Source organism: Nycticebus coucang, chromosome 11 (genome assembly GCF_027406575.1).
Source record: "Nycticebus coucang isolate mNycCou1 chromosome 11, mNycCou1.pri, whole genome shotgun sequence".
Classification (NCBI taxonomy): Eukaryota; Metazoa; Chordata; class Mammalia; order Primates; family Lorisidae; genus Nycticebus; species Nycticebus coucang.
Genome location: NC_069790.1, coordinates 115,198,631 through 115,215,294, shown reverse-complemented (window position 1 = coordinate 115,215,294; position 16,664 = coordinate 115,198,631). Strand labels below are relative to the sequence as shown.

At 35.6% G+C, this 16,664-nt stretch overlaps 1 protein-coding gene across 6 annotated transcripts in view; it reads left to right on the top strand.

Moving 5' to 3' along the window:
• The window catches only part of TPK1 (thiamin pyrophosphokinase 1), a 363,462-nt gene that overhangs the window by 119,670 nt on the left and 227,128 nt on the right, over positions 1-16,664 (top strand). The window lies entirely within an intron of this gene.

Below are 16,664 nucleotides of genomic sequence, written 5' to 3'. Positions count from 1 at the left end.
TTTGGTACTTGAAAAGTCTCTTAGGATCTCTTTGACTTTTTCTCTGTTTCCTTTGAGTATGACCACAAACTACCTGGAGCAATATGTGCGAATATCACTGTGGCTCCAACCACGTTTTGGATTTCGTCAGAAAAGCTGTCTGGGTTATTCCTATCAGTGAAGTTGACAGTTCAGATTCTTATACTTAAAGCTTGGGCTGTTTTGTTCCTTATACTTCAGTTTTGCCATTCTCAAGGAACAGTGGTGGCTTTGTGGTATAGCAAAAATAATACAGACTTAATAATCAGGTGGGTCTAGGTTCTGATTCAGATACCACTGTTACATTAATTATAATTATTAGTGCATAACACATAAATAAAAATTCCTCTTATTTCCTAAATTCAAGCTCTCGTTCTGAAGATCACAAGAAAATCTTTTAGTAACTTGGGAAGTCACTTGCATCTCCAAGCTCGTTTTCCTTGTCTATAAAATAGAAAATAAATTATGATCCGTTTGGCTAACCTGAGGTTATTGAGAATAAAGCATCTGGCATAGCACTGTTGTCACCAGTATCTACTATGTTCTCAGACACCTGTTGTGTCCCCTTTATTGACCTTAATTAATGACAGCTGCAGTGATTTCTGTTTAATAGCTGATTTTTAAATAATTCTCCTTTTTAAAGATATTACTAATAAATACAATTATTATATTTCTTATATCAGAATAACTAGTGTCATTAGCAAGATTTCCATCAAGAAATAGTTGTACAGAAGAATATTAAGTAGGATCTTTTATGTAAATTTGGGTGTTCACTACTGTTCTTTTTTTTAATTAAACATTTAATTTGAGATACTAGTAGAGTCATGTGCAGTTTAGGCAGTAATACGGAGAGATCCCATGTGCCTTTTTACCAGGTTTTCCCTACTGGTAATGTTTTGTATACTGACACAATCCACCCATCTTACTCAGATTCCCCCACTTCTGTATTGTGGGGGGATGTGCATGTAGTTCATTACGTTTTATCACATGTGTAAGTCAGTGTATCCACCACCATATTTAGAATGGAGTTCACTTCCATCCACACAGGACTCTCCCTGCTGCACTTTTATAACCATACTCTCCACCCTTCATTCTCAACTCTGGACAATCACCCCTTTGTTCTCTCTGATTTTGTCATTTAAAGGATGTTATGTAAATTGAATCATGAAAACATTTTGAGATTGGCTTTTTTCATCCGGCATCATTCTGTAGAGATTTATCTAGATCATCGCATGTACCAATAGTTTATTCCTTTTCATTGTTCAGGAATATACATATTCCATGGTATGTTTTGTCTGTTGGGTAAGGTTTGTTTTACCATGGTGAAGGATATCTGGGTTGTTTGCAGTTTGAGGCAATTACGAATAAGACTTTTATGAACATTTTTGTGCAGGTTTTGTGTGCACATAAATTTTGATTTCCCCAGGCTACATGCCCACGAGTGTAATTGTTATGTTGTATGATAGTTGCATGTTTAGTTTTATATGACACTGCCAAACTGTTTTGCAGAGTGACTGTACCATTTTCCATTCCCACTAGTAATATATGAGTGGCCCAATTTCTCTGCTCCCTCACCAGCATTTGATGGAAACTAAAAACACAATATTTTATTTTAGCCATGTTTATAGATATGTGGTGATAACTTATTGTTGTTTTTATTTGGTTTTCCCTAATGAATAATGATGTGTTTATCTCCCAAGCTCATTTTTTCTACCTCCTCTATTCTCCTTTTAAAAATTTCTTGAAAATAACATTTCTTATATATTTTTTCCTTTAAAAAAATAAGCAGGACAAAAAAAAAAAATCAACCTGTTTTAGGTTTCCCTTTTGGCTATTTGTTGCAGGAATTGTTCCTGGGTTTTCCAACCAGGGATTCTTTATCAGGACTTATCTTACATGTCCAAATGTATCTGTTTCTTTCTAATGTTCTGGTTTCAGATTTCCTTTGATTTGGGCATAACCAAAACAAACAAAACAAGGAAACCCAAATATAGGCCCCAACAATAAAACCACTTTCAACAACATTTGCTAACAATGCATGTATACTATGAACTGTATTTCATGTCTTAAATTCTTTTTTTTCTTTTTTATTTATTTTATTTTTTAGAGACAGTTTCACTTTGTTACCCTTGGTAGAATGCTATAGCGTCATAGCTCACAACAAACTCAAACTCCTGGGCTCAAGCGATTCTCTTGCCTCAATCTCCAAGTAGCTAGGATTACAGGCACCCCCCACAACGTCCAGCTATTTTTAGAGGCAGAGTCTTACTCTAGCTCAGACTGGTCTCCAACTTCTGAGCTCAGGCTATCCACTCACCTTGGCCTCCCAGAGGCCTGGCCCATGTCTTAAATTCTTACTGAACTTTTTTTAAACAATGCCTTTTCATACATTTCCATCAGGCAGAAACACCTTGGGGTAAATATACTGTAGAAAAAAGTAGAACAGTAAGATGTTGTTGATAAATGATACCAAGAATAGTAGGAATCATTTTATGGAATGTGGCCAAACATTTGAACAAACAAACAGTACAGGGAATATTAAATAGTCATAAACAGTGTCAGTGTCTCTCAGTTGTATAAGACAGGAATCGGAGGGTTGTTTTTGATTCCTTTTTCTCTACCCTCCATACCCAGTCTCAGCCAATCCTATTGGTTCTACCTCCCAAATACATCTTAAAGTTCACCCCTGTCTTCATGTCTTTCCTAAGCCCCCATTTTCCCCAGACCACTGGAATGGCCTCCTAACCAAATTCATTACTTCCACTCTCATCTCCTTCCAACCTGTTTCCAAAATGAAAGGAAGAATGATACAATTTTTGAAAAATTTTACTTTAATTGACACATTAATTATACACACTGTGATGTTTTATTATATGTTTACAATGTAGAATGATTAAATCAGGCTAATTAACAGATCTATCATCTCACATGCTTATCATGTTCTTGTGATGAAAACATTTAAAATCTACTCTTTTATCAACTGTGAAATATATGGTTCATTGTCATTTATTATAGTCACCATTTTGTGCAATAGATCAGTGAAGCTTATTCCTCCTGCCTGGAACTTTGGACTCTGATTCACATGGGCCTTTACGCTCCCATCCCGCCCCCCAGCCTCGGGCAGTAGCCTCACTCGCTGCTCTGTGAGTTCATCTTTAGATGCCGCATATAAGTGAGATTATACAGCATTTGTCTCTGTGCCTGGATTGTTTCATTCAGCGTGGTATCCTCCAGGTTCATCCATGTTGTCACAAATGATAGAATTTCCTTCTTTTTTAAGACAAAATAGCCTTCCCTGGTATATGCACCAGATTCTCTTTATCCGTTCATCTGCTAATGGGCACCTGAGCTGCTTCCACACCTTAGCTATTATGAATAATGCCACAGTGAACAGATGCCTCTTTGACTTGCTTATTTAATTCCTTTGTATATATACCCGAAAGAAGGAGCTGGACCAAATGGTAATTTTATTTTCTCAGGAACCTCCAGACTGTTTTCCAAAGTCTCTGTATTGATTTACATTCCCCTGCAGCGCACCAAGCGTTCCCTCTTCTCCACTTTCTTGCTAACACTTTCATCTTTTACTTTTTTGATAATAGCCATTTTAACAGGTGTGAAATGCTACCTCATTGTGGTTTTAATTTGCATTTCTCTGATGGTTAGTGATGTTGAACATATTTTCATGTATCTGTTGGCATTTGTGTTTTTTTTTTTTTTGAGAAATGTCTATTTGTCCATTTATGATTGATTGGTTTTCTTGTTATTGAGTTATTTCAGTTTTTTATGTATTTTAAGTATTAGCCCCTTATCAGATGTATGGTTTGTAAATATTTTCTCCCATCTGTGTGGGTTGTCTTTTCACTGTATTAATTGTTTTCTTTGCTGTAAAGAAGCTTTTTTAATCCTGTTCGTCTATTTTTGCTTTTGTTACCTGTTCTTTTGGGATCATGTCCAAGAAATCTTTGCTGTGATCAATGTTGTGGAGCATTTTCCCTATGTTTTCTTGTAGTAGTTTTATATTTTCAAGTCTTACATATAAATCTTTAACATATTTTGAATTGACTTTTGAGTATGGTATGAGAAAGGGTTCAATTTTATTTCTTTGCTTATGAATATTCAATTTTCCATTGTGTGCTTTTGGCACTTTTGTTAAAAATCAATTGACCATAGATTCATAGATTTACTTATGGGCTTTCTATTCTGTTCATTCATTCAGTGCATCTGTTTTTATGTCTATACCATGCTGTTTTGATTACTATAACTTTTTAGTAGATTTTGATGTCAGGTAGTGTCATGCATCCAGCCTTGTTCTTTTTTGCTCAAGATTGCTTTGGCTTAGGGGGCCTCTTGTGGCTCCATGTGAATTTTAGGGTAGTTTTTTTTAATTTCTTTGAAAAATGACATTGGAAATTTAATGGGTATTACATTGAACCTGTAGATTGCTTTAGGGAGTATGGGAGTAACAATATTAACTCTTCCAGTCTATAAGCACGGGATATCTATTTATTTGCATCCTCTGTAATTACTGTCATCAGTGTTTTATAGTTTTCAGTATACGGACACTTTCTTGATTAAATTCACCCATAAACATTTCATTTTATATTTCTGATGTTATTATGAATGAGATTGGTTTCTTAGTTTTTCGGATGGATCACTGTTAGTGTAAAGAAATTCTACTGAGTTTGGCATGTTGATTTCATACCTTGCAACTTTACTGAATTACTTTAATCAGTTCTAACAGAGTTTTTTTTTTTTTTTTTTTTTTTTGGCAGTTTTTGGCCAGGGCTGGGTTTGAACCCGCCATCTCTGGCATATGGGGCCAGCACCCTACTCCATTGAGCCACAGGTACTGCCGTTTTTCGTGGAGTGTTTAGGCTTTTCTATTTATACATAGGAGCAGATCATAAGCAGAGACAGTTTTATTTCTTCCTTTCCTATTTGATGACTTTAGTTTTTTCATTTTCTTTTCTAATTACTCTAGTTAGAACTTAACTGTGTTCAATAGAAGTGATGAGAGTGGGCATCCTTGTCATGTGCCTGTTCTTATAGGAAAAGCTTTCAAATTTGTATCATTGAGTATGATGTGAGTTTTTCATGTATGACCTTTATTGTTTTGAGGTACATTCCTTTTATGGCTTTTTGTTTGTTTGTTTTGAGTCAGGGTCTCTCTCTCTCTGTGTTCTCTGGAATAGAGTGCATCATCTTAGCTCACTGTAACCTCAAACTCCTGGGTTCAAGTGATCCTCCACCTCTTGAGGAGCTGTGACTGTGGGCATGCATCACCATGCCCAGATAGTTTTTCTATTTTTTTGTAGAGATGGGGTCTTGCTCTTGCCTGGGCTGGTCTCAAACTCCTGGCCCCAAATAATCCTCCTGACTCAGCCTCCCAAATTGCTGGGATTATAAGCATGAGTCACTGTGTCTGGCTTTTTGTGCCTAATTTGTTCAGAGTTTTTATCACGAAAAGATGTTCAATTTTGTCAAATGCTTTTTCTATATCTGTAGATATAATTTTATGTTTTTGCTCATTCTGTGATTAGGATGTATCCTTTTGTTGATTTGAGTATATTGAAACATCCTTGCATTCCCACAGATAAATCCTACTTCATCGTGGAAAGACCCTTTTAATGTGCTGTTGGATTTTGGTTACTAGTGTATCGTGGAGGATTTTTGCATTTATGTTCATCAGGAATATTGGACTGTAATTTTCTTTTTTTATAGTGTCCTGGAAGAATAGTCTTTAACATGCAAGTTAGAATATAATGCTTTTCAACTTAAAACCCTTACTTATTTCCCTTTATATTTAAATTCTCTTTTTCCCCTGGCCTGTATAGTCTGATTTTGAGTACTGAATCAACTATTTCTTATTATTATTCTCTTATCTGACTAAACTCTAAAACAACTGGTTTTCTATTAGGCATTTTATGATACACACACTCATGCCTTAATAAACCATGTTTTAAAATTAAGGTTAATTTATCTTTAAAAGTACCCTGAGATAGCCTAAATACCAAAAACTATTCTGGATTCTACAAATTAAGAAATGTGGTAGTAACAGCAAAGTGTTTAAAGGGAGTAAATAAAATGCAGGGGAGTGTTCTAGCCCCCACAGACTTTGTAACTTGGCCTACAGAAGGCCCACTACGAATTTTTAGGTATTATCACTTGCTTTTAACTACAACTCAGTTATTTATTTTAATTCTTTTTTTTTTAAACACTCTGCCTAATTACTCTCCCTCCTTTCTACTCAGAGCCTTCAAACCGCCTCCCCTTTTATTCCTAAGCAGAAAGAAAAATAAGCCTTTTATTGTGCTCAGTTAGAAAATAAGCACAGTCAAGTTCTAAACCTATATAATATGTGAAATTTTTGCACTAGTTGCTAGCAAAAAGTATGTAATGATTTCTCAGTTTCTAATTATTTGGCCTTAGGATCTAATTGCTGAAGTTCACCTATAACTGCCTTTCATATTTAAAGATCATTGTTTAAGATAATAGATGCGGTTCCTAGAAACTGCCACTCAGTAAATTGTATTAAAATGTTTTTATAAAAATGTCAGCGGTAGTAGGACAGGTAGAGATATAAGCTGATTAGGTGTTTTTTCCTTCTGCCTCTACTAAAGAAGATAAATGTTAGTATCACTGGTTTTGTGTAACAGAGCCTGATTTTGATGCACTGCTTTCAATTTATTATATGCAACGAGTCTCTTCTTTGAAATGTGCCCTGTATGTGTGTTCTGGGATCTGTTACCAGTGATCTGTGAAAGAAGATAGAGGAATGAATTCTAGTACCAAAGGAACAGGGAGGATGTAAAATGGTTCCAAACCTCTGTACATTGTTCTGTGTTCATTATGTAACATATTCGCATCAGTGAAGTGATCTGTATTTTAAAGCTTTTACTTTTGCATGCATACAAATACACATACACACACACACACACACACACACACACACACACACACACACCCTGGGTGGTTTTGTTTTTTTTTGAGACACCGGTCTTACTATGTTGTCTGGGCTGGTCATGAATTCCTGGGCTCCACTGATCTTCCCTACTCAGCCTTCCAAGGAGTTAGGATTACAGGTGCGTGCCACTGCCCCTGGCTTATTTTCTTATATTTCATCTCTTCTTGGTAGTTGTAGGCATTTTATTATTTTGCTCATTCATAGATATCTGTCACATCTCATTATTTTATCACTTCTACTTTACAGTGTCTTTAAATTATGACATGAAATGATAGGAAAGAAGTTGTGACTCTTCATGTTCACTGTCTGCAGTGGTATCTGTGGTATGTTTCTCTGTCACTGACGTGGGAGATAATGTGAACGATCCAGTGGATCCCAGAGGGTCGTCAGGAGGCTCTGACTTCAACAGTTCTCTCTAGTGAGAGTAATTTATTAATAGGGCCTCAAGTGATTAGGACACAAAAAATAGAGATGATGTAGGATCATGCTAGAAGACTGTCCAGAATATCACAGTTGTCTGGTACATATACAGATTATATGAGAAATCTCAACTGAAGATTCAGTAAATTTAAAATAGAGAGCACATCAGTATGTGTGCATCTAATTGCTTTAGATATGAGGCAGTTTAGATTAATAGATATGAGGCAGTTTAAGCTAGGACAGGTATGAAAGCAATTTAGCTAAGACATAAATTTGTTAAGTCACTTGACTTTAGTAGATACGTGGAACATAGTTTCTGGGTGATAGGCTTGCTTTTAAATGGGAAAAGTTTAGAAAATAGCAGCAAGCAGTCTGCCTTCCAGCCAGGTATACTCTGGGCAGCCTCCTGAAGTATAAGTGGTCATCCATTTAGACCTGGTTCTCAACTGGGAGTAATTTTGCCCCCCAGGAGACATTTGACATTTGCAGCTATTTTTGTTTGTTATAAATGCCGGGGACTGGGGGGAACTGCTGGCATCTGATGGGTAGAGGCCAGGCGTGCTGTTAAATATCCTGCAGGGTACCAGACACCCAGCCTAACAAAAGACCAGAGTGAAAATAGTGCTGGGGTGTCAGAACAACACCAACAAAGGTCTATTACAAGTTTTCTTAGTCCCTGTACATTGGACTTACATGTTTGCCACCTTGTTCTTTAAGGATGGCCACTTTTAGTAAAACTTGAATGAGTGAGAGCACACAAAACCTTGATGGTTTCTGACAACTTCCATTTGGACAGATGTGCGCATGGTAGCTTGACACATGCCGCAGGATCATCTCGTTTCTCTGTGCTGCTGATTAGCGCTTCTTATCCGATTTTCTCTCATCTTTTGGAAAAACTTCCCTGTGCCACTGGAGGATGGACAGTTAGATGAATCTGTTTCCTTCAGCTTCCTCAGTAATGAGGTATTTGGTATCACTCAGTGTTAACGAGGTATCCAGTGCTGGACGTCATGAGTAGGATCAAGGAGGCTAAATGTCATACTTTGTAGTGAATAAGGAGAAGAGGAGGAGATAGGAAGTGGCTGAGAGAAAGGTAATAGAATTTACACAGCGATAGTAGTTACCAAAAGGTAATAAAAATCGCATTACGTAACACGAGCCAGATTAGAACTAGCACAGCACCATGCATGTAGATACTTCATATACATGTAAATACCACTTGATTTTTATTAGAAATAAGGATTCTGTGCTCCTGACTTGACTGAAATGTAAAGAAATCTCATTATTTTGGGGATATTACAAATAATGTGAGCTTTCTTAACAATTACACATAAATATACCATCAACAAGACCTTCCATCTATAACTTTGAAAGAATTCCCTAAACACCAATTCATTATGCATTTCAGCCCTCTGTGATCAATGTAAATTGTTGCTATCTATTAAGGGCAGCATATATTTCCATGAAATGCTTTTAATACAGTATTTCCACATAAAATAATGTCTTAGTAAGAGAAGCATCCCTGTTAAATAACTAGAGATGAAACTGGTATGAACTGGTATGAAACTGGTATGAATCCAGGCTCAGCTGGTGATAGTTTATACCAATGGCAGTCAAACTACCCATGAAAACACACAGCACCTCTTAAGGGCTGGTTCCAAGATAAATTTGAGGTATAATAAGGTAGTATTCTTCAACCGATACAAAGGGGGATTTTAGTGTCTTTGAAGTAGAAATAAATATTTGTATTAGGGCTCCATCTATTTCAAGTAACAGAGAATCCACTCAAACTGCTCAGCCCAAAAAGAGAATTTATTAGCTCACATAATAAAAAGGCTGGTGGCTCTGCACACTCAAACCCTGTCTCCTCTTGTCTCCCCGCTTTACTTTCACTGTTTGTGCTTCATTTTCAGTCTTAGTAGGATAGCCCAATACAGGTCCCAGGGTCTAGTCTCTCAGGTTGCAGAACAGTAGAAGGGGAGACCTGCAAAGTCTCATTAGATGGCGTTACCGTTGGGCATCTCTGTCTCTGAATCAGTAGCTCTGGGCAGGAGGCTGTAATGGAGTGACTAGAGCCATATGCTAAACCTGAATTTGGGTGTGGATTCAATACAACTTATAGGCTGACAGTGCAACATGGGAGTTTCCTTGAAGAAAGTTAAGTTATGCACAAAATAAATCTTTGTCTTAACTCTGTTCCTTTTCCAGAAGCACCACTTGTAACCATTTTTGTGCTTGTAATTTTATAAATAATAAAATCAGTATCTTTTCATTTCATGTAAGTAGTGTATCTTATATGTTTTTTCCTTTGCTTTTATCATTGACTGATATATTTAATATCCTCTGCTTATGAAAAGCTTCAAGGAGATCTTATAACTTCTCTTTTGAATAGTAGAAATATCCTAACCAGACAGAAAATACCTGTGGGTAAATTAAATGTTTTTAAGCAAGAAATATGTCTGAAAGAATCTATTGTTTTAAGACTTTCTGGGCTGATTTAAGTGTAAACTATGAAGGATGGCTTCTGTCTGTATTATCCCTCGTGACACATTGGTTAAAAACACATCTTCAAGTGGAAATGGATTAAAGACTTAAATGTAAGACCTGAAACTGTAAAACTCCTAAAGTGAAATGTAGGAGAGAGCTTCATGACATTGGTCTTGGCAATGATTTCATGGATATGACACCAAAGCAAAGGCAACAGGAGCAAAAATAGACAAGTGGGGACTGCATCAAACTGAAAATCTTCTGCACAGCAATGGAAACAGTGAACAGAGTGAAGAGGCAGCCAGCGAGATGGGAGACGATATCGGCAAATCATATATATAAGGGGTAATTTATAAAATAGGGGGTAATTTATAAAATCATATTATAAGGGGTAATTTATAAAATATGTGAGGAACTGCTACAACTTAATATCAAAAAACTTATTAATCCGATTAAAAATGGGTAAAGAACATAAAGAATTTTACGGTGTACAAAACATACATAATAAAATGATTCTAGAGGTAAGCAGTTTAACATCATTTCATTTACTAATACAGGATGGCCAGAAAGTCTGTGTACAATTTAAAATAGTGTGCAATTTGAAATGGCACATGAACTTTATGGCCATCCTGTGTATCTTTTGTTGGTAAGCACATCTAAAATTTGCTCTTTTAGAAAATGGGTAAAGGTCTTGAGCACACATTTCTCTAAAGAAGACATACGAATGGCTAACAGGTATGTGAAAAGATGTGTGATATCATTAATAACACGGAAATGCAAATGAAAACAACAATGAGATATCACCATTATGATGGTTGTTATCAAAAAGACAAAAGACAACAAGTGTTGAGGATGTGGAGAAATCGGAGCCCTGTATATTGCTGGTAGGCGTGACTTGTGCTTGGTTGAATTTTGCTGTGAAAAACAGTATGGAAGTTCCTCGAAAAACTAAAGATAAAAATACTGTATGATCCTGCATCCCACTTGTTGCTGTTTACTCAAAAGAATTGAAATTGGGATCTCAGAGATCCATTAGCATTCATCTATGTTCATGGCAGCACTGTGCCCAATAGCCAAGGTATGGCACAACTCAGATGTTTCTTCAACAATGAAGAATGTCTGTTTTAAGTTGTACATGAACTTTATGGACACTACATATATGTACGTAAACAATGGAGTGTTATTCTGCCTTAAAAAGGGGGGTAAATTCTGTAACATGTAACAACACAGATAAACTCAGGGAACATTATGCTAACTGAAATAAGCCACTCACAGACAAAGACAGTGTGACTCCACTAATAAACGAGGTATTTAAAGTAGTTGAGCACGCAGGAGCAGAGAGTAAGAATGGTGGTTGCCAGGAGCTAGCAGAAGGGGAAATGGAGGATTGTTATTCAGTGGGTATAAAGTTGCAGTTACGTCAGATGTATAACTGAAATCTAGAAATGCAGATTTTAGAAATCTTTTGAATGGTGTTCTAGAAATCTTTTGTACAGTGCTGTATCTATGGTTAACAATGTTTTATTATACACTTCAACATTTAAGGGGGCAGAGCGTTCTTAGCATAATAAAATTAAAAAACAAAACAAAACACCCAAGCCAAAGCCTCACTCATCTTCTGTAGTGCCCGAGAGTGGTATCTGTGTTGTTGTATATGTATCCAGATAGTTGACAAACATTTATCACTTTCTTATTGACATGCAGCTGCTAGTGGGCTGTTTCTGAGGCGCTTCTGGAAGGAATATATCTTATTTTTCATAGGAAAATGGGTCTCAGAAGTGGCTTAAGATGGGAAGTTGGGGATTAAGTGATTGACTTGTTTCTCGGGGTTGGGAGAGAATGCTCGCTTAAAACATGAATATTGACAGACTAAAGACTAATTGACTCTTTGGAGTACTAGGGGAGAAGGATCTATATTAGAAATATATAGGATTTAGGTGAGTTATTTGGCTCTTCTGGAACTCAGTAACCACATCTTCTGAATAGGATTCTGGACTTTCTCTGTCCTCCAGTTTCACTGTAGGCAACTTCAACTCAATCTTGACTGAACCTGACAAAATATTTGATTTCTTCTGATAAGGAGTTGGATCTGGAATAATGCTTGCTACCTTAAATCTCTAAGTCTGTTTTCCCTATTAGTTATTAATGTTGGTTTTAAAAATTGTAATCACGATATTCATATTCTTTGTAAAATTGTTTTTAATAGTATAACGATTAACATAAAGGGTACAGAAAAATTCTTTTCCATGATCTGTCTGCTCATTCCTCATAAATAATTGCTGCTAAATAGTTTGGTATATAGAATATAGAGGTGGTTGGATTAACAAACTAATACATGTAAGATATGGTAGGCTTCCTGAAGTGCCAGGTTCACCTACCTTTAGGGATGGGTACAAGACAGACAACAAAGCTTGATGGCAAACAAAAATGGTGAAGTCCAGTCGCTTACCAGGAGTGGCTTTTCAACTGTTCCAGCTCAGCTACTATACATTTGGGACATACTTTGCCAGGGAAACCACTGATTCTGGGGTCCATTTACTTTTTAATCTCTTGCTAGTTGTCATCAGTTTCCTCAGGGGTACAAGACTAGTTACCCATTTTCTAGAGCAAGTGCATCTTACCAAGGCTGAATGCTGATTATGTGATCCACAATCTTGATGTAAAAACCTTCTTCGTTTTCTTGCATTTGGTATACCTTAATGCATGCCCTGAATTTCTATTGCATAGAAGATTTGGCCAAGGGTTATTTAGGCTTTTCAATAATATATCTCATAAGAGACAGTGTATGAATACATATAAGAGCTACATTTTTTTGAGAGTTGCATATATATTTTACCAATACTCACCTGGCAGCCATATAAGTTTGCTACTAATTTTTCATGATTATACAGAATGGCACAACATATATGCTTACACATACATTCTTATAATTTAGAGAAAGTATGTGTTGAATACATAGAATTTCTGGGTCAAAGGGTATGCACATTTAAAATTTTCAAAATCCGCCAAATTGTGTCTCCAAGTTGTCTCATCAACAGCTGTGAGAGAACGTTTCCTTACATAGTTTCTTTCTAGATTTATGCATGTTGCTTCCTTTAGTTCCTTATTTTTTGGGGGGTGGTGGTAGCAAATTTTGTAGGATATACATAATAATCTTGATATTGCATTTGAATCACAGTACTTGGGATTAGATCAAAGTCATGGGACTAAGGAGCTGATCTAGAATAGAATGAAAATCTTTTATCTTTGTTATTCTTGCAATTAACTGAAAATGCAGACCTTTTCTTTGATTTTTAGTTAGTTTTTTTTTCACCTTAATATTTGGAATTAATTGGATAGTCTACTTAGCAGAAAGTCAAATTATTTTTACTCAACTTTAGTCAACAGAAATTTTAGAAATAAAGAACTAACCTCTACTTGTGACTGGAGCTCTTCACTACATGTCAGTAACATTAACTTGTATAATCTGAGTTAAAAAGATTATTAAATATGTATTTAATGTACTTATAGGTACTAGAAAATATAAAGTTACTGGTAAAGATTTTTTTATTGTATTTTAGTCTTCAACTGTTTATCAGCCTTATGCTTAGTAAGTAATTGCTCAGATACTATAATTGAAATTATAGTATTTGACAAATCTGCAAAAATTTGTGCTGCATAAGCCAACAGAATTTTTATATTAAAAGATAACTCATGCGGTAACTTCTATTCATTAAAGCTTTGCACAACTTAAATGATGATCAAATGAACATACTGTAGTTATTTTATCTCCCTTTGACATTAAAAATAGGAATAGACTTGGACAAATTTACTATCCGTGATCTAGGTGTTTCTCTTCCTGTAAACTACTCTAAAAATATCAATTTAAAGATAGGAGTTAGAAATAACAGGAGTTAGAAAAATTCTAAAATTGCAAAAGTAACAGTGATCTTTAGCTTCACTAGATTTATTAATAAGCAGGTTTATAGAAAGTTTCCCATTGCATTTTGGTGCTTTTATTATAGCACTTATCACACTCCACAGGGCATTGCATATATTTGCTTCTATTTTTTTTTTTTTTCAGTAAAATGGGAGCTTGGAGACCTGAATGTGTTTGTTATTCATCTCACTATTTTATTCAGAGCCTGGCACAAGTGGGTGTAAATGTTGAATTTCACTGATCTTAGCAAAATAATGTAAGGTGAAAAATTAACAAGTCATTCTATTTGATAATTCTTGGCCACCAAAAACTACTTTTTCTTAGGTTTTCATGTTATTTCACTGAATCATTTTTTATGTAAAAAGAATCTATAAACTTGTTAGTTTTGTTTACATGGAACTGTTTTATATACTCTGAGGATAATTACTGATAGTTTACCATCTGTTTCTATTAATCAGTCTTCTCAATCTCCCTAATCATTTGTTTTATGCTATATTTTATTTGTGAGATGATCTCTCTCTTTTAGCTTTTGATGGTTTTGATATTTAGGAAATGTGTAATATATTCTGTGATCTTCTGCAAGTTGTGTTTGTGGCATAATTCAAATTTGAATTTTACTACTTGAAAGGAAATGTGTGTTGTGGGTATTGGTAAAATGAGATGGGCCTTTCAGATGTCTTTGCAGAAAGGCTTAGGTGTTTCTCTTCCTGGAACAGAGGCTTTATATATATATATATATATATATATATATATATATATATATATTTCATTTGAAGAAAGATGGAAGAAGAGGACTAGTGCTTATTGAAGGCTTACCATGTTCCAGCATTGTGATGGGCTCTATGTGTAATTATTAAATTGTTAGTTGCTTAATAACCCTATTCTGTAGGAAATATTATCTTCATTAACAGATGAGGTAGCTGAAGCAAAAGAGTGATATATTTTTTTCACTTGCTTTCTGCTTTTATTTTTCTGAAATTACATAGAAAACAGAAAATACTTTCACATGTCACAGCTTAGTGGAAACTACCCTGGGAGTTTTTATTTCTGACAGTATGGTCAGACAGATAGCCTTTGTAATATTCCATTCACCTGGAAAGGATATCTAAAAAATGATAATAGACAGAATTGAAAACATGAATGACTGACTTAAAGAAAAGACCTTGAGATTGAAAAAATAACCAAATAGAACTTTTTTAGCAATCAGTAATACTGTGCACTGTAGAGTTTTAAGCAGATGGCTACACTTAATTAAAGAGAACCTTTATAAATTGAAAGATTGATTTGAAGAATTACACTTGTACATGGAGAGAGAGGTGAAATAAAATAGTTTCGAGAAATGTAAAAGGCAGAATGGGAATGTCTTAACGTATATTTACATGGAGTGCCAGAAAATTGATATATAGAGAGAATGGAAGATACAAAATGATTGAATTAAAAATGTCTGAGAATTATCCAGAACCCAAGGAAGACGCAGATCTCAAAATGGGGAGCACAGTTACCAGTAACTCCAGAGAACCTACATGGTAGTGACATTTATAACACCAAAGATAATGGGAAGGTCTTGAAATTAGCAAGAAAGAGAAAATAGATTAGATTCACAAGAATAATTAGACTGCCAGCAACCTTCTAAAAATGTACCAGTGGAAATCAGAAGTGAATGTACCCATGTCATCAAAATTACTACCAGTGCTACCAATTTACAGAATCATCCTCAGCTAATCTGTTATTCAAGAGTGAGGTTGAAAAAGTACATTTGTAGGCAAACTAAAAGGGAGTTCATTTATCACCATGAGAGTCCCACTAAGTAAGCTTTGAAGCTGGGTGGTGAATACAGGTGTGAAGTTTCATGAGGTGGTTAGCTCCGTCTCCATGAGATTTTGGACTGTTCCACCCGATTTCAAATACTTTCATAGGACATCTCAACTCTGGTGTGTGGGTTAAGTTGAGGGAAAATTTCTGTGATGGAAATTGAGGATTTTACTAGCATTTGTAACTTTATACTTTCTAAAACAAAACATGTATTACTGACTTTTTATTAAAGATTCTATACTGATCTGAACTATTTATCTTTCAGATACCTGGAAAAAAATATATGAAAATATGTTTATTCCCCCCGATTTCATTGGCTTATATCATTAATTTTAGTCTTAAGGAAAGGTAGTTTCTCACCTTGTTGATCAATTATTGGGATGGACTTCAATCAAAAAGGCTCCCAGCCTTCTGTCCTGATTAGAAGAGAGCACTTAAAGTGTAGACCCCATCACGTCATCTTATGACTTCAGCCACGTACCTGCTGCTTGATGCTTCATGATGCTCATTCTGAGCTGATGCTCGTTTCTCTGAAAAACAGAAATCAGAAGGCAGCAGCAGCAACAAAAATAGCATCTGTGAGCTGAATGTGGTTGGTCAACAGCATCGAATCCTAGAACAGGAGATGGGAAATCTATGGAAAGGAAGCGGTAAAGCCCCAGCTGCAGAGGCAGCAGGACTAATTTGGAAATGTAGCATTTCCAAATGATTTGGAAATAATTTCCAAATCCAGTGATTTAGCATTTCCGAGTTTCCTCTATTTTGTATCACCTCCACAAAATCTTAACATTGTTTGAAGATCATGTAGATGATTATTTGTTTATATTTTAAAATAAGCTTATGCAGATGGATTATTTTTAAAAGGAAACTTTTAAGGCACAAAATGGAAACACATAAGACCTGCCATTATTAGAAAGTACCTGTAAAAATTAATAAAAGGAGCAAATACAATAACTCTATCTTATTGCTGATCGTTGAGCCTGAGGACTCCCTTCTGTTACACAGCAGGAAAAGCAGTGTGGAGCAGTATTGAGGCCTTGCTGC